This window comes from Lissotriton vulgaris, chromosome 2_1, assembly GCF_964263255.1.
Source record: "Lissotriton vulgaris chromosome 2_1, aLisVul1.2, whole genome shotgun sequence".
Classification (NCBI taxonomy): Eukaryota; Metazoa; Chordata; class Amphibia; order Caudata; family Salamandridae; genus Lissotriton; species Lissotriton vulgaris.
The window spans coordinates 655,825,459-655,846,381 of NC_141687.1; the positions used below are offsets into that span (position 1 = coordinate 655,825,459).

Consider the following 20,923-nt stretch of genomic DNA (forward strand, 5'->3'; position numbering starts at 1 on the left):
AGACCACTAATGTAATTTTGTTTTGTGTGGTACCCGATTTTTTTTGTACCCATTGACGTTTTCATGCAATTCCATCGCTTGTAGCCAGTGAGCTCATGATAGACGAAAAAATACTTCAAACCGACTGCCCCATTTCGAAGTGCTGGCCATATGTAGCCTTTGAACCAAAACAAATTGTATAAATTGTAAATAAACCAAGTATACATAGCTTCATGTTGTAAAATTACAAAAAAATAAGATATCTGTGTTTGTCGTAAGAAAAAATGCAAAAGAAAGTGCTGCAAAAATGTCGCAAAATTTCCAGATTTGTGCTGCTAAATTTCCAGATTTGTGCCGCTAATTTGTTAGTTCAAGTCTCAATATCCTGGGGGGGGGGCTGAATTACCATTACACTGTACACAGGGAGCACTTGCACTTTGACACTTTTTAGCAGTGGCAAAGTGTCCATAACATCTAAGTTGGCAAGAAAAAAGGTCTAGGGGAAAATCAAAAAGTTTAGGGAACTTTAGCCAAAAAGGGCCAAATCCCGCACTTATTTTGCTATTTCATTTTCTTTCTTTTTTAAGATTTCAACAGTATTTCTTTTAGTAAGAAGTTGTGGGTAGCATTGTAAATATATGAAAAATATATGTTTTATTCTAATTAAACACTGGGGTTTAAGCTGTTTAAAAATTAAAGATTTGACAGGAGTGGAGACTTTCTATAAGCAGAGTAGGCCTCAATCATGAAACTACATGTGTGTGTAAGTCAGGCTTCTCCGTGCAAATCGCTTCATTTGAAAGTGGCTTGTCACATTCAAATTAAAATAAACACCGGAAAAACAAGAAATTTCAGGCATGTAAAGAATCGGAATCTACTCTATGTTGTACTTGCATAATATAATCTTTGCACAACTCCCAATGTACACTGTGATAAGGTGTAACCCTTTGAATGAATGTCTGGCCCGTCTCTTGAGGTGCCGAAGAGTTGCATGGGTGCGCACATTCTTTCTGTTCAGGCACTGAAACTCCAAAAACGTGACCATCAAGCATAGGTAGAGATAGACCTGCAGCCCCATTAACTTAGAAACGAAAGTGCCGTAAACAATTATGAGTATGTTCACCTTACACTGTTGCAATCCAAGGTTTTTCTGCAGACATGTTGGCAATCATTTTTAAAATGAGAAACATCTGAACGGGGCTCGTTAGCATTCAAAGGGAAAACGGGTAGTACTTAAGAGTGCAATCTTAAGGATCTAAAATCTAACTCTCAGTCTGCACCATTTCTACCCCTTTAGAGTTACAAGCGACAGCACAATGGCATCGTTTCCTGGTGCATCAGATCTTCGGCAGTTCTTATGTTAGCATCCAACCGAGTCGAATGAATTCTCCCAGACAGTGCTGTGTCTGTATGAATGTTTCCTGTCACGGATCACTGCTACTGCCTGTTAGTCGCCCCTTCCGTCTCTCAACTCCTGTTTTAACGTTGAGTCCGGTGATTAACGCTAGTTACAGCCAGGCTTACACTTATTGTTCCCTGTGACAGGTCTGTACTCATGGACTGTGTTCACAGTCCGTCTCTACGAGCAAGGACACCCCCAGGGACTGTGAAATTTAGCAAATATGTAACCCGAGACGAGATAAGAGTCAAACAAACCAGCTTAAAAAGACAGACTGCTCTAAATAAAGATTTCCTGCAAAACACTCCAAATCATCACCCTAAAAACAATGGCGAATGACAGCTGCGTGAACACATCACATGTCCTTTCACCCTGCCTCTTGTCTTCTGCCACTCCTCTTATGCCGGTCCCTCTCCCCTCCCCTCACAGGTAGGTACCAAGGATTACATGGCAGCGCATCGGTGTACTGGACTGGACTGTTATATGTGTGCATGCTGGCTCTAAATGATTTACTGTTTCCAAACTGTGTGTTCTGCTTTGTGCCTTATTCATCATTGTATTTATTAATTATAAGGAAACGCGCTGTAGTCTGCCTGTTGCAGTGTTCTTACTGTCCCATCTAATGCTCATGTGTATTGAGTGTTTAGTTGTCATACACATAGATTCATCATCTGCATGTTTTGCGAGTCTGTAATAGCGATTATTAAGGAATCGCTATTACAGACTCGCAAAACGGGATTCATGTAGAAATCGCAATATTTATTGCGATTTCTACAGCTTCCTTATTTGCGATTAGCTAATTGCTAATCGCAAATAAGGAATAACTCCCCATTCATTCCTATGGGCCTAAAGGCCCATAGGAATGAATGGGAAGACATATCAATGTGCGAATCGCTATTAGCGATTCGCATGTTGAGCTTGCGATTTCAAGGGTGCAGGGGTGTCCAAAGGACACCCTGTTGCACCCCTGAAATGATTTTGGATGCTGGTGTTACGCACGCACATGTCCCAAGGACATGTGTGTGTGTAACATACAACTTAGAAAAATGCACTTAAGTGCATTTTTCTAAGTTTCCGCTATTTACCACGAGGTTTGACTTCGCGGTAAATAGCGGCCCAAAATTGCGAATACGCAATCTTTAAATGTTTCATGAATTGCATTTAAGGAATCTCAAATAGAGCTTCCTTAAATGCAATTCCTCGCAAATTTGCAAATTCTGTAATAGCGATTTTTGCATTTGGGATGATGAATCCCAAATGCAAAAATTGCGCTCGCAAAGGGCCAGATTCCCAGAATCTGGCCCTTTGTGAGCCGAATATCCGTTGAAGAATCTGGCCGATAGTCTGTAGGGAGAAGGAATGGAGGAAGTTGCACAATCACAATTTCATCAAGGCTTTGTGCTAAAAAGAAAAGGGAAAAACGTTGTCAAAATGAAACCCTGGTATCTGTATTGTGATTTTATCTTTATGTCATTTACATTAATTTTCCCTCTTGCAATTCGCTGAAGAAATTTATTTCAAATATTTCATATTTACCGTGTGTAAATGAAGCATTCCCCAGTCAAGGATGGAGAATAATGTGTGCATCTATGGCTAAGCAGCTCTTACTTCAATTACAATCCTTTGGCCTCAGCAGTTTCAAAGAGTTTCAGATTTACAAGTCGAATTCGTTGTCATGAAAAAGGCGTAGGTCAAACATACATCATGGATTTGTTCTCAGGACATAATGTCATGAAATATGAAGCAGATGAGGTTGTGAAGTGTAGTTCCTATATTCCCAATAGGCTCTGCGCATTGGAATGATATATCCTATAGATTAGACGTAGGACTGAGGTCAACTAGGTCTCTATCGAATATATTAAACTTAATAGTGAATGCCAGCTAGCTCAGAGGTCACTAGAAACTTTCTCGAATTCACAAGAAGGGATTCATTTCTGACAACCGCATAAACATGACAACTTTGCTTTCCAAGAATAAGAAACGTGGAGAAGTGTGGCTCACTGGTTAGAGCGGCAGACTCTGATGCAGAGGTCTGGCCCGGACCAGGGTTCAATTCCCGCCTCGGCGGGTCTTGGGCTCCATGTCCTTGGACCCGATAATTCTCTCGCCTCAGTGCCTACTCTCACCATGGGTCCCCCTCTGCAAATCTGGGCAATAGCTTGCTTAATCTCCACACTGGCCCTACCGGTAGGATGCCTGGCTTCACCTTGGGGTGCCCAGGAGTGGGCACCTCACAGGAACAGGCCAGGACGGGTTCCTCAGCGGCACAGCGCGGGGACACACTGGCTAGTGTAACCAGGCGCTTTATAAGCTCAGTATTATTATTTTATTATTTTTAACCTATCTCTAGAGTCGTGGAACCAATTGATAAGTATTTCACTCAGTCACTCGTGCATGCTTCTTTCTACAGAGGTGCAGAGACATAGAGACGGCCGTTTTCAATAAAAGGTTTTATTGAACAGTCTTCTTTCTCATGCAAGTAAAGTGAACTGCTACAATCGTAATGCAGACTGCAAAGTATAATGCGTACAGCGAGAACAAGATTATAAAATAATACTGTAAGAGCATTGTATGGTTTCTAAACCATATATAAATACATACATAAATAACAATGGCTAAAAGTACTCAACTGGTGCTTCTAAAATATGCCTACCCCAATGTACCTAACCTAAGTCTAGTACGTGGGAAGAAGTAAGTCCCCAGGACACCCCCGCGCCGCACGGCCACCAGCTGCTGCGTGTGCTCCTCTCCTTGCTGCTGCCCGCAGAGCCCGCCTCGCTGATCCTGACCCTCTGCCTCGCTGATCCCGACCCTCCGCCGTATCTGCGTGTGCTTCTAACCTTTGTTTTCTCCCCATTTGTGCCGTTTTTATTTCGTGCTGTTTCCAAATTTTCACTGTTACCCTTTTCTTGGTTTCCCATTTGTGCTGCTTTTTTCTCTCTTCCCCATTTGAGTTATTGGCATAGGCATTGTGTCCCCCAGTGCTGTGTTTGTTTACTATTGACCTGCCCGCCCCGCTCCCCGCTTCCCGCCGCCGTGCAAGCGGCCACGCCCCCTTTTCCTTCTGTGCCCTCCCCGCTCCCGCCTCCCAGCTGCTCCTCCCTCCCTCCCACCTGGCCATATATGGCGACCGCACGGACGCGCAGCGGTCCGCGCCTGGACCGCGCCCAGTGCCAGGACCCCTGGCCCCCACCGACGCAAGACGACCCGACAGACCTACGACGCCGCCGCCCTCAACGTACTCAATGCCGGCCGGAATCCCGCCTGCTGCCGGGCCGCCCCGAAACGCTTCCACGGACCCTTCTCCTGCACAACCTGCAAGTTCACCTGCCTCCGACCATGCACCGCACCCGCCAAGCCAAACCCCAGCAGCGACCTCAAGTGCTTTCTGCTCAACACCCGCTCCGTCCACAGACACCCCGCCGAACTCTGGAACCTGCTCGACACAACATCACCAGGCGTCGCCTTCCTTACGGAAACATGGATGAACGCCTCCTCAGCCCCCGACATCGCCATCGCCATCCCGGATGGATACAAGATCATCAGGAGGGACCGGGTCAACCAGACTGGGGGAGGCATCGCCATCGTCCACAAGAACACCATCCGCATCACGACCGACGCCGACGACACATACACCGCCGCCGAACACCTCCACTTCCAGATTCACACCGACCCAAAGACGACACTCAGAGGCACCCTCATTTACAGACCCCCGGGACCACGCGCACAATTCAGCGAGGACATCACGGACTTCATCAGCCCACACGCCCTCCCCTCCGCCGACTACATCATCCTGGGGGACCTCAACTTCCACCTGGAGAACAACAAGGACCGCAACACCGTCACCCTGCTGGACAACCTCGCCAACCTCGGACTCAAGCAACTGGTGAACACCCCCACCCACTACGCCGGACACACGCTGGATTCCGTCTTCTCATCCAGCAAGCACATCGCCTTCAGCGACTCCACCGGACTTCACTGGACAGACCACAGCTGCGTGCACTTCAGCTTCAGAAAAACCACTACCCACCACCACCCGCAGCAGGTTCCTCACAGAAGCTGGAGCAAGATCACCGCCGACCAACTCACCACCGCCCTCAGCCAGAACCCATCCGCCAGCACACTGGACCCCAACGAAGCAGCCCGCAACTTCACGCAGTGGCTGACCGCCTGCGCCAATGACCTCGCACCACTGAAGAACCCTCCCAGCAAACCCAGAAGCAAGAAGGCCCCCTGGTTCACCGACGAACTCAAGGACTCCAAGAAAACCTGCCGCATCCTCGAGAAAGCCTGGCTCCTTGACCAGACCACTGACAACATGACCGCCCTCAAACACGCCACCCGCAAGCACCACCAGCTCATCCGCGCCACCAAGAAGAAATCACTGAAGGATCGACTGGACTACAACACCCGCAACAGCAAGGAACTCTTCAGCATCGTTAAGGAGTTCTCCAACCCCAGCACCGGCAACAACGACATCACCTCATCACAAGATCTCTGCGACTCCCTCGCCTCGTTCTTCCACCGCAAGATCGCCGACATCCACAACAGCTTCAGCGCACCATCCCCGCACCCAACCGTTGAACCAACGCACCCCACCGCCACCCTCCGCACCTGGACCGCAGTGACCACCGAAGACACAGCCCGCATGATGAACACCATCCACTCCGGATCTCCGACCGACCCCTGCCCCCACCACGTCTTCAACAAGGCCGACTCCACCATCGCACCCCAACTCCGAGACATCATCAACACCTCCTTCGACACCGCCACCTTCCCGGAGAGCTGGAAGCATGCCGAGCTCAGCGCCCTACTGAAGAAACCAACAGCGGACCCCACCGACCTCATAAACTTCCGCCCCATCTCGCTCCTCCCTTTTCCTGCCAAAGTCATCGAGAAGATCGCCAACAGACAGCTTGCTGCTTTCCTCAAGACGAATGGATCCCTAGACCCCTCGCAGTCCGGTTTCAGAGCCAACCACAGAACCGAGACCGCCCTCATCGCAGCCACCAATGACATCCGAGCCCTTCTTGACAACGGGTAAACAGCGGCACTCATCCTCCTGGACCTCTCCGCCGCGTTCGACACTGTCTGGCACCGCACCCTAGTCCAACGCCTCAGCAACACCGGCATCCAAGAGAAGGCATTGAAGTGGATCATCTCGTTCCTCGCTGGAAGAACACAGTGAGTCCGCCTCCCCCCGTTTCGTTCCGAGGCCACCGAAGTCATCTGCGGCGTCCCGCAAGGATCATCACTTAGCCCCACCCTCTTCAACGTCTACATGAAACCTCTCGCAGCCATCGCAGGCCAACACAACCTCAACATCATCTCCTACGCCGACGACACCCAGCTGATCCTCTCCCTCACCAGAGACCTCGACACCGCCAGAACCAGCCTCCACGAAGGGATGAAAGACATCGCCGAGTGGATGAAGAATAGCCGCCTGAAACTGAACTCAGACAAGACGGAAGTCCTCATCCTAGGACCATCACCCTCCGCCTGGGACGACTCCTGGTGGCCCCAGCCCTGGGCACCGTCCCCAAGCCGACAGACCACGCACGCAACCTGGGCTTCATCCTGGACTCCTCCCTCTCTATGACCAGACAAGTCAACGCCGTCTCCTCTTCCTGCTTTCACACCTTCCGCATGCTCCGCAAGATCTTCTGATGGATTCCGATCGAAACCAGGAAGACGGTCACCCAGGCCCTCGTCACCAGCCGGCTGGACTACGGAAACACCCTCTATGCCGGAACCACAGCCAAGCTACAGAAAAGACTCCAACACATCCAGAACAACTCCGCCCGACTCATCCTGGACATCCCTCGACGCAGCCACATCTCCGGCCACCTGAGGAACCTGCACTGGCTCCCCATCAACAAGAGGATCACGTTCAGGCTCCTCACCCACGCACACAAGTCTCTCCACAACCTGGGCCCCAAGTACCTCAACGACCGCCTGACCTTCCACACGCCCACCCGCCAGCTACGATCCGCTAGCCTCGCCCTCGCCGCCGTACCACACATCCGAAGAGCCACCGCCGGAGGCAGATCCTTCTCCTACCTGGCGGCCAAGACATGGAACTCCCTCCCCATCCGCCTTCGGCTGACCCAGGACCACCTCGCCTTCAGGAGACCACTCAAGACCTGGCTGTTCGAGCAGTAGCTGCCCCCTTCCCTCAAGCGCCTTGAGACCCTTCCGGGTGAGTAGCGCGCTATACAAGTGGTATGATTGATTGATTGATTAATTGTGGTGTAGCATAGGTTTAGTTTTTCTTTGCCAAGAATCTATCCAAGGTTTCTCTAGGTTCTAATCAGCTCCATACCTTTAGTTTAGGATGAAGGAGGTCTGGTATCTCAGTCTTGGGACTCGATTTTCCAACACCCTGCAAGGGGAGCTTGGAAACACTGGAGCTGGATTTTCGCTGAGAGAAATGCAGCCTGTCGCTCAGTGCGTCAGCTGGAGGATCGACTTCCTTCGGCACTTGCTGTAGCAAGCTGCGTCGGGCAAGTAGATAGTCGAACTGCTCCGAACCACCGTGTCTTACTAGAGCAAGTGAAGGCATATTTATACCTTGAATGTGTCTAGTTTGACGTAAAGTCGGGCATAATAACATCAGGAAAGAACCCCAAGGGAATAGTAGTTCTTTGTAAAGTACATGAGTTCTTGGACAAATCAATATTCAAGCAAGGGAAGGTCCCTGACTGCTTAAGCCGATTTTCCAAGAAAACATTGTGACGTTTTGATACGGGTGGAAGTAGCCATGCCTGTATTTGGTCTGCATGGGCTATGTCTAAATAAGGGAATGATTTCTATGCCTATATTAGGGCAGTGTGAATTGTACGTATATAAGGGCATGAATCGGGAAAATTCACTCAGATCCTAAAACGCCATACAACACCCACTCCACTTTATTATGTATGATATTACTAAGTTCTAAACACATAAAACATATCTTAAAACATGATGTGTAAAAACTCCACCCAAATACATAATTTGCATTCAAAATGGTTGTACACGAAAAGAGTATTTGTGCTGTACGCATTTAAAAGCAATGTTTCATTCAAAGCATATAGATGAGATTTAAAAAACGCTATCCGAATGAATCATGAAAATACATTTATGAAATGGCTCTTAAATACAGAAGAAAAGGTCGAGACCATTCCATGACAGAATATATAAACTGTTTGGTTGAGGACAAGGTCAAATATTGTCTCTAGGAAGTATTCAACAAATTCTTGTTCTCTAGGAATAGTTCTACTTTAAGCAGATTACTTTGTGCCAAAAAAAGTTACATTTTCGAAAAAAGTCAAATCATAGAAAAATAGAGTTCCAAAGTTAGAAGTTTGTTTTTGAAAAGTGAAGGTCGAATTCAGAGAACACTGTATGCTCACTTCAAAAGTCAGTGTTGTTGTTTGGAGAAAACATCAAATCGTCTAAGCTGGTAAAGAATTTGTCTACTACTGTAGGTGAAAGTTGGACTACCTCGTTCAGCTGATCAATTGCACATAGATGAGAAGCATCGCCATCAGCATCAGCCGCATTAGCAATGTTCGAAGTAGATGGTACCTGTGTGCCTGTTGCTCCACGTATCTTACCGTCTGCAGTTTGTGTCTGTGAGATCTCAACGAATGCTGTCATCAGGATTGGTAGCCTCTGGGGATAACACAGTGCTTGAGCCATTAGTGGTTCCAGCAAAGAATCAACTTCCGTTGGCAGGACTGATGGGAGTGTCAGACAGATATCTAGCACGCATTCTTCTCCACATAGCAGGCATCGTCGACAGGTAAGGTGCAATCTTGCTAGATTGGTCGGATTGATAGAAACCGCGTGGTATTTAGATCTCTTAAACAAGCCAAGCCCAGAATTTGTATCATGCGCTCACTGCACTTCAGTGCCAGGAGGGTGTTCTCCAAGGTGATCTGGGTGTCGATGGTGACTTGACTTGCCATACCGGAGCAGAATGAATAAAAATAGTATTCCTGCTACGAGACCCAAAACGAGAGGCAGGCCGCCAAACACAGAGTGCACGAAGTTTGGAAATATGCCTAGAACTGCTTCAAAGGGTGCTAGCAGTCCTGAAATTTTTTTTTTTAAATACATGTACAATACCACTCGTATCAGACATGTTTAAGATACAACCTAATATTTCTGAGAAATGTATAGGGCAGTTTGTCGATTAAAGGGCATGTATCTCTGCAGAACTCCTTGCAACCTGCAGATCATGCATCTCTTTGGCCGAGGTCAGTGGCACAGTTTTTTGTAAAAGAATGGCTTTCAGTCTGCTTAAAGTATCAATTCGAATAGAAGAGATGTTCAGTGAAGGCCATAATGGCGACTCCACATCTGACTTAGTTTTAGGAAACAATACTTGCATACAGCCAGTGACCCTAGCTGACACAGTAACGAGATAGGGGGTTCCAAGCAACATGCCAGAACAGCTGTGATCATTCAACATAATGTAACTTCCATTAGAAAGCTGGCTAAAAATTGGATCTATCACTGCAGCTGGAGAACCTTGCAGGTGGCAGGATAAGTTGTTCGAGGAACCATTGCAGGCCCTGTGTAAATTAATACCTTGACATAAGAGTGAACCACTTAGTGTGTTTTCACAATTTGTACCACTAAGAAACACTTCTTTTCCCCCACTCCAACATTTGTGTGTACAAGGTAAATCCCAGGATGTCTTGATGTATTCTTTATCCAACCTTTCATATACGGCCGCTGGTATATGTTTGAAACAATACTCAAAATGGAAAGTCATCACAGGCAGAGTGATTGTACCATGTATTATCCATTCTGACGCTGGTTTCTCAGAAACAGTTAATGGTAATCTTTCCAGTTTTTCAATGCCCAGCACTGTACAGACTGCCTCTCCCTGTGCCAAAGTGATTTGTTCACTGTTTACCTGTAAGGTTAAACTCAGAAAACCATGACGTGGTGTTGATTAGACGTCATGGCACATATCCAGAATGAAGGTTTTGCAGTGTCCAGCCCAAAAGCATTATAGAGCGCAATTGTGACTGACCATGCTGTAACATGACCAAGTCCTGTTCCATTACGTCAATGGCAGAGGATACTATGCTGTCCAAAGAATATATTCTGGATGACAGAGTCGTTAACCCATTGTCAACTATAGAGAGAGATTTCTCCAAATTAATATGATCAATTTCTCGTATCCATTCTGCAGTCTCTGCTTTCAGTGTTTTCCATGCTTCATTATACATGGCATAGATACCAGTGTATATAAAACGTTTATGATGCGGTTTCACAGGTCCTTGCAAGAAGTCCCTTAAATCAACGCCATCTTTAAGTAAAGATAAGTGTTGTTTTACTTCCTTCAGTGTAGATTTTTGTAGCCACTCAAGGCACAGTTTTCCCACACTGCATGATATTACTATCCCTGGATTTTTTCTCTGGACATATCTTGGATCTGACCTAGTGAGTGAGAACCCTTGTGTTTTATTCAGGAATCTATCTTGACAGTTGCTTTTGTCTGTGGGCCAGATTAACCATTTTTTCAAATCAGGATCTGATCTGTTGTTAAGTAAAATTGTTTTTACGTCAACCACCCCCTCTGAAGTGTTACTTCTTTCAGGTGTAAGTGTAGGTACTGATGGTTTGTTAAAATCGTTTATCTTAGCTTTTCCAAGACAAGATGTCTGTTGAACAGTGTCATTCCAAAACATTATTTGTTCTGGGATAATGCAAGCTCTAAATAAAGCTTCTGAGCCCTGCACCTGCCAGTCTTTTGTGCCCCAGACAGTTTTTGTCTCAATGGTGTCTTTCCAAAAGTCAAAACCTAATGTAGACAGCTGAGCATAAAAGGCCGCAGAATAAATTTGCTTTGTATTTGTCAACATACTTTTCATTCCTGTCCTATAAACATTTTTAAAGTAAAATGATTCTGGATTGGAAATATTAAAGCCTGAAAAGTACGGAAATTTGTCATAAAATGTTTTTGAGCTACCTTTTGGTGGCGTTGGACAATGTTCCCATTGATTATAAGTAAAAACATTTCTAGGGTTTGCAGATTTATGTAAGAAATTATGTTCATATTGATTATAACAGTACATTGGTTCATAATCTGATAAACCTTCTAAGTATTCATGATTTGTAAATGTTGCTGACATTTCTAAGTCTGACATCATGTTATTAACAGTTTCAAAGTCCCAATCATCCGAAAATTTGCTGGGTGAAACAAAATCACTCAAGGAAACCTTGAATTGGCATAGAATCTTCAACAGCTCCTCTGGACCAAGAATGTCATATTCAGTTCTGTCCCAAGCTATACCACCTGGTATAGGAATGGCCGGGATGTTTACTGCTGACAAGTCTCTTTGTTCACAATGGGATGATTTGTGTGGCTTGAGGAGTAAGTTTATGTTCTTTCTTACTGAGTCCTTTGTACTACATTTTCCATTGATCAGCAATCCCAAGGTAAATACCAGAGTCAACCAAAGTAGAAGAAAAAGCACACCTAAGATAATCCATACTTCAACCCATGGTGAAACCAGATAAGTCTTTTCCAGTTGATGAAAAAGTTCTGTTGGTTGTTCCTTGAAAGTTCTTTTGACTGGCGTCATTTCAGGTTCGCTAGGATCCTCGGAAAACGTATCAAAGTTAATGAAATAGGCAGTTCTTTCAATTGTAGGTATTGCTTCCGGATTCGATGAAATCGCTGGAATCACTTGTCATATTAGTATACCCGGATGCTATATCATTGTAGACAGGTGTTTTTTGATGAACTGTTATTTGGGTCTCAAGAGGCACAAGTTTCATGGCTTTGTTACAAAGTCCTTTGTTCTGTGCTGCAGAGTCTTCAAATGTTATCAGTCTCTCAGTCTGAACCTCTTGGATTGTAGCCAGATTCGGGCGTCTGCTACAACTTTAGAGTCCACTTGGCCTACTACTTATGATTGGCCACATGATGTGGTTTTACCAGGTCGATGGATACAAACCTGTTCTCCTTTCTTCCAGCAAGGGGCAGCAGAAAGACTTATCCGTGGATTGCTAACAAAGGCACTGGTTGTCTGTAACAAGACCCAAATTCCTTCTTGTCCACGATCTTTTCTCTGACTATATCCCCAATCTTTGGAATCCAGCCAGGCCTTGCTGGGACGGGTGGTTTTTCTTCAGTGGTCGTTGGCTTCAGGATTACGTTGCTTTGACTTTTTCTTGTTTCATTTAAATCCTGCAAAACAGCCAAACGGTATTTGATATCAAAAGGTTTTTGTTCTACCACTGAAGTGTGACGATCAAGGTCCTGGACAATCATTCTAGTTCCAAAAAGAATTTCATATGGAGGGATTCCCCCTAGAGAACTTCTTGGCAGATTGTTAAGACTACGTTGGACACTTATTAGATGTTTGACCCACCCGTCACCCCAACCTAGTACCCTAGCTCTTATAGATTGCTTTATGTCCCGGTTTTTTCTCTCCACAACCAAATTTCCCTCAGGATGGAATGGACTAGAATACCGCAATGCAACGCCCAGATTGGCCATGGCCTCCTTGTAAGCTTTTGAGCTAAATGCAGGACCATGGTCAGAATGTAGCGTGACGACTGTGTATGTGCCGATAAAGACTCGTAAATCTTTTATAACAGTTTGGCCATCAGCCGAGTGCTGGGGCCACTTCCAAATGAATCTCGAGCATAAATCCACTGCGGCCATGATATATTTATAGTTACCATCCATCTGTAAGGGACCATAGTGATCCAGGTAAATGCAAGCTAATGCTTTATTTGAAATTAACAGGGGCGTTTGGCAGATTTCACATTCCAAAACATAGTTTCTGGTCTGTTTCCTCATGCACGGCCACCAGTATCGCTGCTTTTAATAATGATACTGTAGCAGAAACACCTGTGTGTGCAGAGGCGAGCCCTTCACGTGCTGCTAAAATTAGTCCTAATCTATGTTCCATGTTTGGAATTACTCTATCCCCCACTCCAGGGATTCGAGCAAACAGAACATTATTTGCATCAGTTGTATATGAGTATTTGAGTGGAAAGCCTTTTGGTAATGTTTTACCACTGTCTTTACTTAAAGCATTGACAGCTTGCTTTATTTCTCTGTCTACTTTCGTTTTTGAATGAGTGATTGCAGCTACAGAAGCCGTTTGCACAGCTGCCCTCCCCAGCTTCATCAGCAAATGAATTCCCTGCAACGTGAACGCCATCACGTTGATGACTCAGTGTATGGATCACATGAGCTTTTTGTAGTTCTTTTCATAACTGAACTACTTGTTCCCAAAGCAATTTATGCTTGATTGTGCCAACTTTCGCATCTTTGAAACCATTTTCAATCCAGTTCAGCAAGTATTCATTATAAGATTGAACGCAATAATAGGAATTGCACACTATGAGTGTGGGGAATTCACAATCTGTATTTTCGAGCCTAATCCTAAAAGCCTGTAGTTTAGCTCGCTGAGCTGTACAGTCTCTGAGAGATTGTGTTTTTGTGACCGTAGGTCGGAATTTACCATTGCGCCAGCGACCTTTAATGATCACACAGGCTGCTATATAAGCTTGTTTACCCCCAATTGCGGGTTGTGCTGATCCATCTGTATAAATTATACATTCATACTGATCAAGAGGCAGAATCTCAGTGGGCAGAGGACATTCTTGTTCGTATTGTAGAAATTCTTGTGTTTTCAAATACTGGTCAAAAATGTATTCAACGTCTGTTGCAGCAAGAGAATTAACCCAGTGTATCCATCTTGGATGTAAAGCCTTTGCATTTGGAATACTCGCTTTTGTCACTGCTTTTAAAGCAGGTACAGGAGTAACTACCTTTATGCATTTTCCCTGTGCTACGGCACTCTCTTTTGCTACTGCAGTTTGAACCACTGTCAGAATTTTTTCTGTAGAAGTGAATTTCATTTCTGCTTGTGTGTACAAGTGTGATTTATAAGCAATTAGTACTTTTTCCCCTTCATTAAAGGTTAAGTATGTGAATCCACATCTTCCTGGAATGATTTGGATTACTAAATTGTGTATATTTACACGTGTTTGTAAATGTTTGTTTGTACTGAACACAAAATTTCTGTGTGTTTTTGAGTCCAATAAATTTGTTTGAAATCTGGTTTGATTAATTCGTAGAGAGGTCCAACCCTTTCTGCGGAATTTAAAACGTAAGTTCTTCCAAAATTTGGGAGGTTAGAATTGACTGTAAGTTTATCAGCGTCTTTGGAGGTTGGAGCAGCGCACATTTCTCCAGAAAGTTTGCTGCCAGGCTTTTGCCCTCACTTGATAATTCATATCCTAGAAAAAGGACGTTGAGGTAGGCAATTCTTGATTTCTTGAAATTGAATTTATACCCTTCAGAAGCGAAGCCAAGTTTTATGGTGTTCACCCTGTTCAAGTGCCTGTCCAAGTCATCGTCTGTTAAGTACATGTCATCGACATATGATAATGCTTCATCATCATACGTTTGCAGTAATTATGTTACTCTGGCTGAAAATAACCCTTGACTATTCTTGAATCCCTGGGGAGACGACAGAATTGACGCTGTGTCCCCATACTTGAGAAAGCGGTCAAATACCTGCTTTCCGGTACAATATTTTGACAGAAGAAACCATTAGAAATATCTAATGTAGTTTTATATGTTTCACGCACAATGTTATTCATTAGTGCTGCACTGTGTGCATTTTGTACTGCAAAAGTTTTGCAACAAGAGTTTAGATGTCTGTAATCCAAAACTAAACGATATGTATCGTCTGGTTTGGATACAGGAAACAAAGGATTGTTCATTGACAAGGTGCATGTTTCAATCACCCCTTGGTTTTCAAGTTGATCTAAGATCTCCCTGGCCAGTCTTTTAGCTTCTTGCTTAACTGGGTACTGCCTTTGTGCAATTGGTTGAGTTTTTAACTGGATTTTATGTTGAGGAGAATCCTCATCCCATCCCACATGATTTTAATATAATGCAGGAGCTTAGGCGACTGCCCATCTCCTGGCATATGTGTATTTTTTATGAATTGGAATATGGTTGGAGAAGGCTAGCACTAAGTTACTAGAAATGCTATTTGAAGAGTTGTAGTGATACACGGTTTCTGTATTATGTCTCCGCAGGCTGAGTTCATTATCTTTTATTTAAACAAGACTTGAACCACTACATGGGGACAAAGGCCAGCCCAAAGTGCATTTAACAGGCCTTTGGTTTTAACAGGTAATTCTTTTTAACACACCACGCTTTGTTTTCTGTGTGTTATTGGATAGCTAGGAATTCACATTGGGCTTATACATGACTCCTAATAGCCTTCTTTTTTGGCATTTCAACCATTCCAGTGTCCTTTTACCTGAGGCAATTTTCGAGCGGTACATCCCCCTTGATTTGGATTCGGTGTGACACATCGAGCTTTGTGAGATTCGTCGCTTTGAGGTAATTGTTGCCCCAAATGTAGGATGTTAGGGAGGACTTAGGGCCCAGCACTACTAGATTATGAATCATTGGCTTGGGATGTCTAATTAGTATAAGACGCCTTTATTAATGTTCTCATGGATGCTTACTACCATGCATGTCTTTTTAGGGTGAGTTTTGTTGCCCCCTACTATTTTGATTGATGTGCTCGTGTACCACCAGTGGACATTAGAGCGGCAAGTTGGAAGAGATTGTTGTCCTACGAGAATCCACAAATTTTTATCGGTGGGTACTGATGGTTCATTCCTCATTTTTCATTGTTTATTTTTTATTCTGAATGTGGACAAAAGACTGTGTGATTGAAGCATGGAGGGCAGTATGATGCCTTGGTCTCAATAATAGCAGCTGGGAATGAAATGGTCAAATAATATACTGATGATTTGTTTATGTGTCTGATGGGTCATTCCTGTGATGTTTTAATTAAAAGCTTCATGATCAGTCATTGGGTAATGTTTTTAGTTATAGCTACTCAATGTATAGACAAAATGTATTTGGAATTCATGTACTATAACATGCATTGTTTTTGTTCATTTTATTATGGAGGTGCTCTTGCCTTTTAACATGTTTTTATCATTATCATTTTGTAGATTAATTGTGTGGAGATTTTTGAAACACCTATTGTTAGCCTGAGGAAGATGGAAAGTATCATATGCCACCGAAACGCGTCGCTTTGCTTGTCTAAATCATCGGTTGTTTTGACTCATATCAACGTCAACACTAAGTAGATCTCTTGAGTATATCTAAGCCTGCACTTACCAGGATTGAAAAGTTATAACAAAAGGGCTTCTTGAACATTGATTGTCTATAGTGTGTTGACAAAAGATATAACCCTCCCTGTTTTTGCTTATTACTTTGTGTATCATTCATTTTATTAATAGAACTTTTATATTGTTGAACTTTTTGTGTATAAATTTGTTCATTACTTTTGTGTATTTTATTATGCTTGAAAACAATGTATGCCTTCCTATGTGATTATTACACATGGTTTTAATAAAGACCTTTTCAGAACTTTCAGTCAGCTTGGGTTTTACTTGTTTACCACCCAAACTGTCTCTACCTAGTTCTTCATAGGATTTTGCAATTATTCTGGCTAGTTCTTGAGGTTGCTCGGTTGAAAGGGGCCTCCTGGTGCACTATTGGTTTGGGATGAAGACTAGGGGTGAGTGTGCTGGTAAACTCCACTCAACAGGAGGTTGGCAAAGTTTTTGTCAAACTCTGTATTCCAAGTGGAGTCCAGAGAAGCAAAACTCAGCAAACTCCACCAACAGAGAGGAGATACCACCCTCCCTTATCAGAGACTCGCACTCCCAATTACAGCCCCACTCATACTCTCTCACACCCACTTGAAAATCTACGCAGACACTCAAATACCTACTGAGACACTCATACACTGCCTCGCACAAGTAGTCCATTAGGATGAGTCCGCCTGCTATCCCGACGTAAAAGGGGACCGCCCCCCGTAAGAGCACTGGTCCCGTGGGGGCCATTAGGATGCACCCGCCACACTGACGGGCGCATCCCGCATTTTTAACATTGCAATGCACAACGTGAGAGGCACCGTGCGGTGCCTATCTCGTTGTACAGTGAAGTGCAGGGGGGTACCATAGGTACCACCCATGTGCACCCCCACCCCCTCGGAGTCCCTGTGGGCCCGCAATGGGCCCCCACAAGACGTTCCCACAGAAAAGCGTGTCCCCGCCTTCACCCTAATATGGATGGCGGTGTCTAACAGACACTGACACCATATAAAACCCTTTTCCGCCCGGTCAACTCCTTGACCGGGTGGAAAAGCGGCAGACGGTCTTACCATCCACCGCGGTCCCCCCCCGCCATAGTCATATTGCGGGGGAAATGGGTGGTGGGCAGGGAAGGATGCCGAGCAGATCGCCACCGCCCGCATGGCGGTGGCGATCCACCCGACATCCTAATGGGGCCCTTAGTGTCTAAGGTTAGTGGTTACAGTTAGGAAATAAAATTTAAAAAACCTTACAAAGTCACTTGAAAAACCAAGGTTACAGGGACATCATAGTTAGAAAATAGAATTTTAAAAAACATTGAAATTCACTGAAGACAACAAAGGTTACAGGGATGTTATAGTTTGGAAATAGAATTAAAAAAAACTTAGAAATCCACTGAAGAAAACAAAGGTTACCAGGACATTATAGGTAGGTTCAGATTTAACTTGTACAACATCAGTAAAAATACCTGGTAGAGGCATCCTACAGGGATAAGGGGCCCAGAAACTTTTTTTGTAAATTTTCCCACAAATTCATGGAGGATCTGCATCTCTACAGGAAATTTTATTGTAAAAAGAAAAGTGTGGTTTCTGCCACTTTTCTTCATTTCGCCTCCTGGGTGGGTAAGGCCGGGGGAATATACATTTATAATTAAGAGGAGGGGACGCACAAGCCCCCCTCAGGCGATTACAGCCGCAAGGGACTGCCACACTCTGGGGCATGGCCTAAAGTAAAAACAGGGAAGGGGCTATGCAGCCCCACTCCAGAGCTGATTTTGGACCTGGGGACCACATCCCCTGGGGCTCAGCCAAATGGCAGCATGGGGAGGGGGGTCACATGGCCCATCAGGCCAATTTGGCCACAGGGACTCCATCCCCTGGGGCCTGGCCCAATCACAGAATAAGAATGGGGGCAATGCGGCCAACCCATTCCCAGGCCATTGTGGTCCTGGGGACCTCAAAACCCAGGGCCCATCAATGCACTGAAAAGGGGAAGGACCTATTATTGTCCCTGGGTACCCTATTCACAGGTCTGGATTCCTTCTATGTCAAGGGGCACCTACCCCCCCCCCCGGACACAACGTGTTCGTTCTTGCTTCGATGGAACAATTTAAAGCTTTGGACAAGCAAGAGCAAACACTAAGTCCGGTTCCAGCAGGCAGGAGCATCATAAAATGCTCTTGCTCACTTTAAGCTGACTTTTCATCTGTTTCCCTACCCACCGTGAAGCGAGCTGGGAAACAGATGAAAAATTTGCTTCCACCCACAGGGAGCAGCATTTTTAGCTTCTCCCTTCAGGCAGGAGCAATGCTGCCTACCTTTGGTGGCAGGGAGCCAGCTGAGGCCGCAGGGGCTTTGGGGCTCCCTAGTGAACCCCAACAATGGAGAAGTGGGTGCCCTGGGGTGGGTTCCAGGACAATCACTGTTTAATTGGCCTGGCACTGGAGGATGAGGTCCCAGAGACCGAAATTGGCCTGAAGAGGGGGCCCCTTCACCCATTATTTATTAGTCAGGTGCTGGAGGTGGCGTCCCTGGGCCACTACTGGTCCATGGACGGGAGCTGCGTTCCCCCTCTCCATTCATAATGTGGTCAGGCCCCAGGGGATGGGGTCCTCAGAGATGAAATTGGCCTGGGGAGGAGAGCCATGTGGCCCCCATCCCCAGTTATTAAATGCCCAAGCCCCCTCCCCCTTGTTCATAAGGCCAGGCCCTAGGAGATGAGTTCTCTGGGGCCAAAAACCGTCCCTGGAAGGAGGAATGTGGGACTCCTTCCGCCATAATTTAAATGATGTGAGCCGGATCAATGGGGTCCCTGGGACAACTATATCCTGGGGAGGGGGCCACAAACCCCCTCCCATTAAAACATGTGGTGGACCACAGGGGATGGGGTCCTGAGGAAAAAGTCAGCCCTGGGAGGAGGGTTCTGTGGCCCCTCCTGGGTTAACTGCCTTTGGGGGTTGGACACAGGGCCTTGTGGGCCAGGCCCTGTTGCCAACCTCCCCCGGCCAAGCATTTCCTTTGGCCGTGCACGGCGTGGGGTTGACTGTATGTGAGAAGTGCACTGGCCATGCCCTGTTCCCAACCGGCCACCACACATGGTCGAAGAGTTGGATGCATACATGAGATTGGAATAATGTATGGTAATTAAATATAACTTTACAGTTAAAAAATCAAAGCGATTCAATAAAAAAATCAAAGGTTACAGGGATGTTATAGCTAGGCAATAGAATTTGAAAAACCTTAGAAATTCACCAAAAAGTCAAAGGTTACAGGGCTGTTAGGTTCACATTTTACACACACAAAACCAATAGAAATTAAACAGTTATAGTTACTGTTATCACAAGTAACTATAACTAAGTTCATGCCCTAAGGTAAATATAACTCGCACCCTCGCCATGCACTGCTAATTACCCCACATATTACTACACTCATAACATCTTATATGACATCTTTGATAAGTCTGAAAAATGTGCTCCTAAATTATTGATGAGTTACCTTAGGGCACGGGTATGGTTACTTGAAATAACTCACTTTAAATGCTGAATTTCTATGGTTTTGAGTGTGTAAAACGTGAACCTAACTATAACGTTCCTGTAACCTTTGGTGTTTTAGTGAAAATATATATCTATCTATATATTTATCATACACACACACACACACACACACACACACATATATATATATATATCTATATATATCTATATAGATATATATATATTTAACACTTCCGCAATTAAGACGAAAGTAATGGGCGCACTCCCTCTCAGTTCCACAATCAGATTTATTGAAATCTCTGCAAGTTCAGCATGAAAACAATACGATCTACGCGTTTCAGTGCACCTAGCACCTTGCTCACGATCACTTTCTCAAGTTTTTTTCAACATATTTAAAGCAATCACCAGTACTTGATGTTACATCACATCCTGTTCTTGATAGCTAAGCATTGTGGTATTTGTGGTTTTTCAATTTTATATAAAAAGAGTCTCTAAGTGGAGTTCAACCATACATTTAACAAGAAAGATCAAAACCCCTTATTCTCATGCTTGACCTCTTTTCAACATTAGCTGACAAACCGATTTAAATCATTTAGATTTTCGCCATTATTTCTGGTTTGCTAAATTTATTTTGTCCTTTTCAATCCCTCTAGTGGGATTTGTCAACCATTTGTTCGTTAATTGGGGTCCCTTTATTTTCTAATTTTTTGAGTCTTGTTTTTGAATACGGTTTCAACCTCACAAGCTCACTATTTCACGTTCTTCATTTGTCCATATTAGAGATGAATATATAACTCCTCCGATTGGTTAAGGCCGTGCAGGCTTAAGGTTCTGAAATTTAGGATGTGGCGTGACTCTTTTTGTCTCAAGATTTTTTCACGGTCTCCTCCACGTAT

General features: G+C 44.8%; 1 protein-coding gene across 1 annotated transcript in view; it reads right to left on the reverse strand.

Moving 5' to 3' along the window:
- Positions 1–20,923, reverse strand: part of DCDC1 (doublecortin domain containing 1) — a 1,639,395-nt gene that overhangs the window by 465,795 nt on the left and 1,152,677 nt on the right. The window lies entirely within an intron of this gene.